Here is a 12,989-nt window from a genome sequence, read left to right on the forward strand (position 1 = left end):
CTTATTTTTTAAAATATATTTAACATTTTATTTTATTTTGCTACTCCTCCAGGGAGCTCAGAGGACCAACATCATTCTCCCTTATCCTTTCAACAACCCTGTGTGAAAGATTAGTCTGAGAGAATGACTGCATCAAGGTCACTCAGTGAGCTTTATGGCTGAGCCAGATATTTACAGGAGTTCTCTCCAGAGTTCAGCATCCTAACACCGTGGCTTTCGGCCCTTTTACAGGTGAGGAACTCTTATAACATGCCACAATATTGTGCTAAATCCCATCATCCATCTCCCGGCCACCCCACCAGTTTAAAAAAGGTTTTTAAAACAGTAGTAATTTATTTTATTATTACCACAAGAAAAGCAAGAGAGAGTGAGAGAAGATAACGACGAACTGGAGGATGTGAAATATATGAGGGGGGAGGTTGTAAAATTTCATGGAGCCCCTGGGAGATGCTGCTGGAGTTCAAGGCTTCTTCAGAGGCCTGGCTGAAGCGCTCCATTTTAACCATTGCACCACAGCAGGTGTATATTTTTTCACTAAGCTTCATCTGAAATAAACTGAAAAGTTTAACACAAACAAAACTCTGTGGGAAGCTGGTTAAGAGCAATTAAAAGCCAAAGCCACCGTCTGGGTGAAATATCAAGTCAATTATACCCTCCATTGCCCATTCTAAATGAAATATGGCTAAACTAAACAGCTTCTCACATTGGATTTCTTTTTAATTCTTCTGTTCTAAGCTACACCTATGCATAATAATGGGACTTGTATAATGCTGCTTCTTCAGACTGTTTGCCTTTAATTCCTCCTTATTTTCTTTATGACCTCAATAAAAAGCCGCGCATCGGCAATTTGTTCTGCCCCAACAGATCTTTTGAAGTTCCTTAATGGGGACAAGTAGTCTTCCAAGCCTGCTTTAAATCATAAGAGAATCCAGTTCACAATGTTTGCTTTAAGATCACGTCTTTTAAAAATGCATCATAAAATCCATTCCTCTTAACACCCCAAAAGTCCTTCTATCACTATTTCAGTGAAATCTGGCAAGGAAATCAGTTAGCCAACTCTTTTTGCCTTCTGAGAGCCAGTTTGGTGTAGTGGTTAAGTGTGTGGACCCATCTGGGAGAACTGGGTTTGATTCCTGACTCTTCCACATCACCTGCTGTGTGACCTTAAGTCAGTCACAAGTCCTCACAGAGCTGTTCTGCTCAAGCGCAGTTCTGGAAGAGCTCTCTCAGCTCCACCTACCTCACAGGGTATCTGTTGTGGGCAGGGGAAGAAAAAAGAGATCATAAACCGCTCTGAGATTCCTTTGGGCAGTGAAGGGTGATGTATAAATCCAATCTCTTCTTTTCTTCTTCATCATACTCTTATGTTCAGTCACCCTGCTTCTGTACACTTTGAATATTTTATAGAAAGGTGAAGTGGGAGAAAAAACATTCATTTGAAAACTCTTTCACCCTCTGCAGAAACCACAGGGGAGTTACATCACACTGGTTCTCAAGTAAACATCACAAACTAACACAGAGATCAAATGGTGCCAAGTGTGTATCTGTGTTGATTGATTACCGTAGTCCCTGTGGCCTCTATAGCCTGCTTCCGTGGGCATGTGGAGAGGTGTCCAGTAGTCACAGTGCAGATCAGGTACCAAGGTTTATCCAGAGTGGTCCCCCTAGCCCGAGTGAAATCCCTCCCCTACCCAGTGCTTCTTAGGAAAGATGTCCCAAATTTCCATGCAATCCTCCACAATTTGACAGCAGGAGTCTCTACTGAAGCCTGCCCTGTGAAGGTGGGAGAAGAGCCCACAGTAGCCAGAGGCCCAGACCCCAAACAACACAGCCTGGTTACCACTGACCAGTAGATCCAAGATCTTCAGTGCCTGATGGTGCAAGAGGAAGATGACACCTTGGTGGACCTGCGCCTGAGGGTAGCGGTGAGAGAAGGGGAGGTAAGGAGCACACGGAGGAGTCAACACCTACCCCAAATAGTATAGGAGGCTAATAGTAGAGGAGAATATTTCAGGGCAGGGCAGGGGCCCAGCAGCAGCTGTTAGTCCCAGCCTGGTACCAGGCAGAAATCTTAGCTGCAGTCCATGACTGCCTGGGGCACCACAACACCCTCACTCGAATCCTGACCCTTTTCTTTTAGGTCTCAGCCTCCAAAGATGTGCAGGAATTCTGCAAGTCCTCTGCTGTCTGCCAAAAGATCTTGAAAAGGCCTGCTCCTCATGCCCCCTTGTCACTGCTGCTCATCATCCAGATCCCCTTTGACCATTTAGCCATTGACTCTGGGGGCTGCTACCCTGTGGGGAGCTTGTTACCTCTTGGTCATCATGGACTGAGCTACATGCTACGCTGTGGCTATACCCCTGCTAACATGAAAAGTGCTGGCACTTCAAGAGCCCTCATGCATGATTTTGCCCATGTGGGCCTTCCCTGGGAAATACTGACAGATTAAGGGACCCCCTTTATGACTGCCGCCTGCCTTAGTGCGACAGGTGTGTCAGGCTCGACAGATACGGCAGATCTTCGCATTAGTTCCCCCCACAATGGATGGTCTGCTACAAAGGCCCGACCAGACTATGAAGACCATGTCACACAAGTTGGCCTATGACTGCCCTACAGCATAGGACTTATATATAGACCCACTGATATCTGCACTCTGGGAGATCTCGCAGGCCTCCATAGGTTTCACCCCTTTTAAGCCGGTCTATAGAAGAATGTCCAGAGAGACCTTTGGGCCCATGGAAGGACAGTGGGTAGCCAATCCTTGATCCCTGTGAGTGCCCCAGATGAGTACATATGTCAGTTGCAGGAATGGCTGGAGAAAACCTGATATGAAGCCCAGCAAAACTTGGATAGAGCACAGCAAACACAGAAGTGACAGTATGACTGGGGTATGCAGGAGGGTATTCAACATGGTGGGGGATCAAGTATTTGTGCATCAGAAAGCTCTGCCACTGACCCTATGGTATGAGGTATGGTGTGGCCCCACTTGCAAACAGCAATGGTGGCTGCACATCAACCATTTGAAAGAATGGGATCAGTGGCACACTCCTACCTGCCATCTTGCAGAGGATCTGAGGGAACTGCTGGCCAGAGATCTCTGTCCAACCTAGAGTTCAGGCTCACCCCAGCACAGAAGAACAAAGTGCAAGCTTTATTGCTCAACAGACCCAAGGTCTTTTCCCTTCAACCAGGAGGAACCAAGCTGGCCACTCATCACATCCAGACACTAGCAGGAAAAGTGACCCAAGTGCTTTGGTAGCCCACCCCGTGGAAACAGTAGGAAGTCGTGGAGTTACAGGAAATGCTGTGGCTAGAGGTGACTGAGCCCTCCCACAGTGCATGGTACAATCCTCTAGTGCTCATCCCAAAGCCTGATGGGAGTGTGAGGTTCTGCATGGACTACTGAGAAGTAAACAAAGTTGCAGAATATGAGGAGTATCCTATGCAAATAGGATACTTGTCTGATAGACAAGTTGGGGACAGCCCAGTACCTACCACACTCGACCTTACAAAAAGGTACTGGCAGGTCCCTGACCATGAAAAGACTGCCTTTGCCACCCCCTGAGGCACAGTTCTGCATGATGCCCTTCAGGCACAGTAGTCACCTTCCAACAGCTGGTGGGTCATATCCACCCAGTGTGCAGAATTCACAATGGCATGCATCAATGATATCATCATCTGTAGCCCTGACTGGCTGATGCACCAGCGACATCTGTGCCCAAAGCCAGACTGAGAGCTAACCCCAGAAAAAACTGTGAGATTTCAGGAGCTTAAATACTTGGCTTTCCTTGTCAGCCGGGGCAGCTAAGACCCATGCTATCTAAAGTGGTTACCCTGGTGCAAAGCCCCCAGCCGACCACTAAATGAAAGCTGTGACCAGGGGTGGAATTCTAGCAGGAGCTCCTTTGCATATTAGGCCACACACCCCTGATGTAGGCAATCCTCCAAGAGCTTATAAAAAAGAGCCTTGTAAGCTCTTGGAGGATTGGCTACATCAAGGGTGTGTGACCTAATATGCAAAGGAGCTTCTGCTGGAATTCCACCTCTGGCTATGATGCTTTCTGGGCTGAGTGAGGTACTATAGTAAATAACAGAGGCTCTACCACTCTACCACTGCATCCACACCACAAAATTTAAGGACATTTCATACACCAGAATACAGAGATTTAATTTATAACTTCTGTATATAAATTAAAATATACACTGATTTTTTTTCTGCATAGATGCAATGATCAGGAAGTGCCACTTTAAATTGGTAGAAGGCTCCTTAGGCTGCAGAAATGCTTCACATTTTGCCCAGTGGCTTAGTTGAATGGGGGTGCTTTCCACCCCAATATATGCAGCCCTCTACAGCAAGGGAAAACCCCATTCGTACGACATGTCAAATCTTACAGTGTTGGGGCCTTAATCAGGAGGCTGGTTTCCAGTTCCTTATTGTTACTTATTCATGAATTCGTGCAAAAACCTCCAAAACATTGAGGAGTGTTTAAAAGCTCTGAACTCCGATATAAGGTTAGGACCACCATAAATCTTACACCCCCACATTCAGGAGACTCTCCCTTTCAAGGGGACATATGGTGTTTCCTGGTCCAAAGTGAGGTTCTCTGCCAGCCATTCCAAAGTGGGGTGCCCCAGGACAATCACACAGGTGGACACTGGAGCCAAGCTGCACCCCTGAACAATCTTCGGACCACCCCCAAATGACACGTCCCCACACTCCAGAGGCTGTTCCCTGAATGAGGACATCTGATGGTGCCCAGTTCAAACACTAGTTCCAGCACCACAAGTTTCTATTTGGACTGCTGCCAAGAGGCCTGAATTTTCAAAGCAGCTTTGACTAAAGAACTGTCTCTGTACCCCAAGATAAGGTTTGGACCACCACATGGTATATACCCTCACTTTCAGGGAATTCTCCCCTTCAAGGGACTTATGGTGTTTCCTGGTCCAAAGCCTTGTTCGTGTGCTAATTTCTACCAAGGGGGTGTCTTGGGCACCAATATGTTTGAAAGGTGTGTGATCCCAATACAGTTTCTTGTACTAAAATGGCATAGGATAACCACCACGATCCATAGTTTTTATTGGTTTAGGTATATTAGGGCCAGACTGCCAATCATAATTGTGTTAAGTAATTTATTGTTCTGAGCGAAGTCATCTGCCACTTGAAAAGTTATTTATTTTATTTTTTGTAACATTTGTGACACTGCCTCATCAATATAGCTAAAACTGTGAACAAAACAGTATCAAACATATAAAGTCTATTCGTCTAACATGGATTTTTGCTTTGTTGTCTGTAGATTGATTGCTCCCAATCATAAGCGTTTTTGTCCTTCAACAGTGTCCAATGGCCCTCATGCCCTGGAAGCTCACAGTACAGTTAATTGCAAGCCCAGTATGGCTAGACTGTGAAATAAGTCATAGAAAAGTTGAACTGTGACTTTGTTTCCAATACTTTTAATGAAGTGTCCCTGGAAATTGGAGTCTTCCCTCCTAGGGTAGGGAGAGAGAACATTAAGGTAAATGACTGACATATAGCAACAGTGTGGCTGGAAGTGAACGTCTCTTCAGAATATTGCTGACAATAGCTACAGCAGTTGGTGTAGTGGTTAAGTGTGTGGGCTCTTATCTGAGAGAATTGGGTTTGATTCCTCACTCCTCCATTTGCACCTGCTAGCATGGCCTTGGGTCAGCCATAGCTCTGGCAGAGGTTGTCCTTGAAAGGGCAGCTACTGTGAGAGCCCTCTCCAGCCCCACCCACCTCACAGGGTGTCTGTTGTGGGGGAGGAAGGGAAAGGAGATTGTGAGCCACTCTGACTCTTCGGAGTGGAGGGTGGGATATAAATCCAATATCTTCTTCTTCTGTGTCCTCTGTGTTGCCATGTCCTGAGTGCTGTTGTTCCTTCAGTCCATCATATAGATGCCAGTTGCCATTCTTTCCACATTTGTGGAAGCAAATAAAATATTGTCCTGTGTTTTAAGTTATGCCAACAATTTTGTATCTGAAGAAGAGAAGAGATTAATTTTTATGTGCACTTGTACATGTGTTATGCTGTTTGGGTGGGGAGAAGGGGACAGTCTGTCAGGGGACAGTCAGCATAAGGATGTGTTATTTGGATTACTCCAAAGATTGTTCAGGGGTGTAGCCTGACCCCAGTGTCCACCTGTGTGATCGTCCTGGGGGCACCTCACTTCGGAGTGGCTGGCACAAGAACTGCACTCTCAACCAGGAAACACCCTTAAAGGGGAGAGTGCCCTGAATGAGGGGAGGGGGGGGGGAGGGTGTATGATTTATGGTGGTCCAAACCTTATTTTGGTGTGCAGAGCTTGTAAACTCCTGTCAATGTTCTTGGACTGAATTCATGAATAAGTCACAAATAAGAAACTGGAAACTGAGAACCAACTTCAGCCTCTTGCCTTGATCGTTTTGACAGTACCACAAATCCAAGGATTGTCAAGCCCTTTCATTGCATCATAGTACCACTAGATGGCAGCAGAACATCACAGAGCTTAACCACAGACAAGTCTAACAGAGGACACGTTTTTAACATAGGCAGGCACGATTGCAGGCATGTTGAGGATGGTTCTGGTTTGAAAAGGAGACAGATCTGCAGGGCATATTGGGATGGGGGTGGATGTGTGCGGGAGAGCTGTAGTAGCCAGTATGACCATCCTATTTGCAGATGTGAATGCAAAGAATTCATAGTGCTTATTTGCACCAACATGGTAGAAAAAATCTGCAACGAGACATTGCTGAAGAAGAGCAATCCCTGGTGCTTGCCTATTTGTTAATATCAATATAGCTGAGCTAGTGTGGCATACGAGCTAGAGTATCAGACTAGGACTTGGGAGACTTGGCCTTAGATCCCCACTCCCCTGTGACGCTACTGTGTGTCTGTGGCCCAGCCCCCCTCAGTCAGCCTGACATCCCTCATAAAGGCATTTTGAGGAGACAATGGGGAATGGAAATCCTTGGAGCAAGATAAAATAGTGATCCATAGCAGTGAGTCTGTTGCAATGAAGCAAGGACATTCCTCTCTCACGTGGTTTGCTTTTATATATCAAAATACTGTGAGGCCAGGGCCTACGGTAACCATGCCCTGATTTAGCGTTGCCAATCCCCAGGTGGGGGCAGGGAATCCCCCAGTTTGGAGACTCTCCACCCACTTCAGGGTCATCAGAAAGCAGTGGGGGGGGGAGGGAGATGTTTGCTGGGCACTCCATTATTCCCTATGGAGACCGATTCCTATAGGATATAATGGAAAATTGATCTGTGGGTATCTGGGGGGTGTTGTTTTGAGATAGAGGCACCACACTTTCAGCATAGCATCTAGTGCCTCTCTTAAAACATCCTCCACATTTCAAAAGGATTGGACCAGGGGGTCCAATTCTATGAGCCCCCTAAGAAGGTGCCCCTATCTTTCATTATTTCCAATGGTGGGAAGGCATTTAAAAGGTGTGCAATTCCTTTAAATGTGATGGCCAGAACCCCCTTTGGAGTTCAACTATGCTTGTCACAACCTTTCTCCTGGCTCCACCCCCAAAGTCCCCAGATATTTCTTGAATTGGATTTGGCAACCCTACCTTGACTTGCATTGGCCAGGCTAGTCGGATCTCATCAGATCTCACAAGCTAAGCAGGGTTGACCCTGTTTAGTATTCGGATGGGAGACCGTAATAAAGAATTGATTGATTGTTGAAATCCTCCTCTCCTTCTTCTTCTCTTGCGCATTTATTCCACTTTAAAAAATCACTGTCCAAAAGTTTCTGTCCCACATATTCACTGTCCAAATCCTACCATCATCACATAGTCTAACAGAAAAGTTGGATAAATGGTAGGATACTAATCTGGTGATTGGAGCTATGAACAGACAAGACAGATCTTTCTACAAACCTGAAAAACACCCCAAGTTTTCAGAAAAATATGAAATCTTAAATAAAAACAATGAAAAAATGTGGGTTTAAAAAACTCCAAAATTATTAAAAGAGAGTCTGTAGTTTTAAGAAACAGAAGCCTTCCGTTGCTGTTGAGGGCGTCACCTCCTAGATGTGATTTCTCTCAAAGGTAAGGGGAAATACCCTTTCTAGGGCTGCCTTTGAGGGAGGACTCATCGGGGCAGGGCTTGATAGCAACCACTGGGTGACTTGGTACTATGCAACTTGCATGACTCACCTAGGCCTCTTCAACAGCAGTCACCCTATGAAAGCCAGTTAGAGTTTCAGAGTGGGGTCTGGGAGATCCAGGTTTGAATCCCTGTCTTACTGTGAAAGCTAATTGGGTGATGTGGGGCCAGTCACATGCGTTCAGCATGACCTACTTCAGAGGGCTGTTGTGAGGGAATAGAGAGTAGAAGAGAATGTAAGCTGCTTTGGTCCCTACTGTGGAGAAAGGTAAGGTGTAAATGAAGTAAATAAATAATAAATATAGCTGGAAGCTGGGAAGCAGATAAAAGGTAGGTTGGTGAATGGCTGAGAAGGTGAGACTAAGGCAGGGAAGGAAGAGTGGATATGGGGGTTGAAAGGAGGGAAGAGGAAATAGTGTGGGGAGGGGGACACTGGAGGATGGAGGAGGAGGAGCTGTTTTTTATACCCCACATTTCCCCACCTGAAGGAGTTTCACAGTGGCTTACAATCTCCTCACAACAGTGAAAAAAAAGAACAGCAATCTCCTCACAACAGCTGGGCCAGTTTTTCTGGGTAGAGGCTGCTGATAGGGAGGGAAACCTGAAGACAAAGGGGCAGATAACTGGAGGTTGGCTGTTGGGTGGGAAGGGGAGAAGGAAGTGGGAAAAGAGGAAAGGCTATGGGAGCTTTCAGAAAAGGGAAAGAGGAAATCGTGGGGGAGGGAAAATAAGATGCCTCCTGCAAGTTCTTGAGGGCTCCTGCTTATTCACTTTATTTCCTTTCCCCTGGGCTCTCCCATTCACTTGCTACCATTTATTTCTAATCCAATGAAGAAGTAGAAACTAGGGATGGGCAAGAACCGGGAATATGTGGTTCAGCTTGGTTTGTGGCATGCCCATTTTGCAGACCACAAACCATCATGAACTTTTAGGAGCTATACAGTGCATGGCGTTTGTGATGTGGTAGAACACCCCCCCCCCAACCCAGCATGCTGGAGACACCAAATTCACAGGGAATCTCTAGATGCCTCTTCTCTAGCTGCCTTCCAAGTTTGGTGAGGATTGGATTTATGGGATCCGAGTTATGCCCCCCCCCCAAGAAGGTGCCTCCATCACCTTTTGTTTCCAATAGAAGAAAAAGAACAGCAAAAAATGCAAGGGCAATAGAGGACCAGCAGAACAGAATCAACATTCCAGAGAATCTCTGCAGTAGAAACTCGGGGAGGAGGTATTTTTGTATTTCCAGCAGAACCAGTGCCACTGTAGCAGTGCAAACCCAATAGGACTAAGGTCTCTGAAGTAGAAACTGAAAGTGGTGATGTGGGGGCCATTTTAACAAGCTCAGCAGAACCCAGTGCCATTGTGGCAATGCCAGTTCAACAAGACTGATGTGAAGCGCAGAATCACTCTCCAACCAAGGGGCGAGGGGTACAAACCCAGCAGAACTAGTTTAGTGTACAGAATGTCCAGCGGAACCCAGTGCTACTGTAGCACTGCAAGCTTAAAAGGCTAATCTCAAAGCACAGGGCACTTTCCCACACACTAAATATACTTTCAATCCACTTTGCAGCTGCATTTTACTGTGTGAAATGGCAAAATCCACTTGCTAATGGTTGCTGAAGTGGACTGAAACTGCATTATTTCACATCAATCATTTATTATAGAAATAGACCAGCAGAGTGTGCATATAAAAGCAAGCAAATACAGGTTTACTGAATCAACATTGTACTTCAGCAGACATTGGCAGCTGCACAGCATTTGGCAATGGCAGCCCTATTCAAGGTCTGCCAGAAGAAAGGGGGTATAAAGTATTAAAAATATAGAAGCTCTGCCTATTTTCTAATGAGCCATCTCAAAGAAAGGAGGCAAATAGGAATATTTATATATTTAATTCCGAACTTGGCCTTCAAGTGTGGATCAAAAAATCCACATAATGGGTCCATACAAGGAAAGGGAAGATGCTTCTACAAGCCAGAGAATCCTATAATGTTTCACTTAATGTTCAACACAGTGAAGACCAGTTAATTTCATTGGAATCTGAAAATCTTCCCTTGGAATGTTACTACTTCTAGCTGCAGGTGACATTGTCAAGCATTGTATACTCATTCAAGCATTGTATACTCATTCTATACTATAGAAGCTGGATTTCAGAATTGTTACTTTTATATTATAGAATCCAGACTTTAGAGTGTTACTAACCCAGAACTAAATATGGGCACATCAAAGTAGCAGCCCCCACCTTTCTTCTCTCGCTTTTACAAACAGATGCAGGAATGTCCTCTTTGAAGATAAGACCTCCTAGGAATTGTTCTCAGGCTCAGCCAGGCCTGAACCCAGGATGTGCTAGCCGCAATATAGATAAGGAACCCAGCGTGTGAATTTCACACGTGAATGTAGAATTGTTTATAGAACCTTTGATGTGCCATTTTAAAGCATGTATTCTAGTGTTACAAAGTATCAGTTCCAATCTTCAGCTCGAATGAGCCACATGGATTATCAATAAACCTAACTTTGTTTCAAAATCCAAGGACTGGTTATTTTGAAATCTCATGCTTGACATTTTGGAATGTTTGAGCACTCCTTTTCTAACTTTAAAATGTTATTCTGTTTGAAAGAAGGTTCAGCCTTGTCTACTTTTCTTGAAGACCCTCCCCGCAAGCAAACATTCAAACACACAATTCACTACAGTTTTTCCACTTGATTATACTAAATGTGGCAATCCCTAGACTATAGGTACTATTCAGTAATGTCTGCAGGCTAAGCTGCAGGTTCCTTTTTCAGTGATGCATTATCAGAGAGATCTAAATAGACATGTTTCAGAAATACCTTCCCACATATAAAGCTGCTGTAAACTGCATGTACAGACAAAAGTGCCTTCTGATAGGGTATCCGTACATAATGTACCATTCTACATCTTGCAAGATAAAAATAAGATATGTTGATGGCAAATTTTGTACGTGGCATAGATGAATTGCTAGGATGCCTTCCAATTGCTTTTTAAATTACAGAAGCATTAAAACTGCAGGAATTTTGCTTCTTGAGCCAAGATTGTATCAGTTAAGGAACAAGACAAAATAATTCAAAACACTCAAGTATGTTAGATAAAACTTTTTTTTATTTCCTTAAGTAAAATGATGCTGTGATTTCAAATACTGTACTTTAGTTTAGAGAGCAAAGATACCAAAAACATAGCCCCTTATAAACTGAAACACCATAATTTAATCATTTGCATTTGTGAAAGTGGCATATGGAAGCACTAGTGATCACCCTTGAGAGTATACTTTTACAGTCTGATCAAAGGAGGACCTTGTGGTGTGGTAAAGATGCAAATCCTGAAAGCACAACATGAATTATTCCTCAGGTTTCGCATATCATGTGCACAACTCATCCAGAGGCCAGTTCTAAGTATAAGTACTACTATCCATTCAGTTTTTGTTAGAACCATTAGAACTTTTCAGCACCAAAACTGGCATGTTATGGAAACAACGCTGTTCATGCATATTATAGGGTCTAACTATTTATCAGATTATCTCTGGATCCTCAATAAGGGACTTTCGATCAAATGTGCCTTTTGAGTTGTGTGTTTATATTGAATTCCCACAGACATGGGGATCCAATATGGTCTGTGACCACAAGAAGGGATTTAAGCCTTTCCCTCATTCCCCTTTTTTTCCAACCTGAAACAACCCTAGGTGGCACAATTTGCCCTGTTGGAGAATCTTACATGTACAGATGCTACATGTAGATTTTCTCAACAAGGCAAATGTCACCTCCCCCTCCCCCCCCCCTTTTCAGGTTGGGTAAACAGCACAGAGGGAAGGTTTAAGTCCCCTCTCCTTGCATGACACAGTCCAGATCGGAATGAAATCCTTGCATGTCTAGGAATCAAGTTCTGGCCACAGAACTCTGATTAAAAATCCTTGGGCTAGACCTGGGGAGGATGCAAAGATTATGTTACATACAGTTATGTCCCATCGCCAACTCACAGATTATGGCGTACCCTGTAGCCCCCAACCTGTGTCAGATGTAAACACAGTTTTTGGCATGAGTTTCTCCAAACAGCACATCTCTCCCTTCTTTTTCAGGCTGGAGAAGTGGTGCAGGCAGAGGCTGACTCTCTTTCTCTAAACATGACATGGACCTGATCTGAATAAAATACTGCCCATGTAGGAAGTGAGAACCTGCAACTCATGTTTGACTATGTTATCCCTGACACAGGGTAGGGAACTCCTGTGTACTCCATAATGTATGAATAAAAATCAGTGTTGTTAAGCTTAGACACTGCATTCTGATCTAGTTCATGTTTACTTGAAAGCAAATTCTGTTTTCCACAATGAGGCCTACTACAAAGTGAGTGAGTACAGGGAACAGTGAATAAATTTATCTCCAAATTGTCAGAGACCACATTTACCATGTTCTGCATACCACATGTTTATTTTTTTCAAATGAACTAATTCTACTGAGCAGAATGGGGTAACACTTTAAAGCTACAAACCTGCCTTGGAATATGGGATGCAAATAAACCTCATGTGGCATTGTGACGGCTAGCCAGAATAAAAAATTCCACTAGCTCTGGATTACTAGACAGAATATCTGGATTAGCTCTGCACAAGAAAAGAATAGCAGCATGCCAACAAGAAGCATCAGGTATACAAAGAAGTAACAAAGCAAAATGAGAAGTATCACTGTTCACAGCAAACTAGAGAAGTATCATTGTTCACAGCAAACACTAGAGAAGTATCACTGTTCTCTAGAGAACTAGAGAAAGTATCACTGTTCACAGCAAACACGTTTTTCTATCTTTAAGCAATTTAAGCATCAGCATGATTTTAAAACTCTTGGTGACATAAAATGCTGTCCTATAAAAGCTATG

This window comes from Heteronotia binoei, chromosome 1, assembly GCF_032191835.1.
Source record: "Heteronotia binoei isolate CCM8104 ecotype False Entrance Well chromosome 1, APGP_CSIRO_Hbin_v1, whole genome shotgun sequence".
Taxonomy (NCBI): Eukaryota; Metazoa; Chordata; class Lepidosauria; order Squamata; family Gekkonidae; genus Heteronotia; species Heteronotia binoei.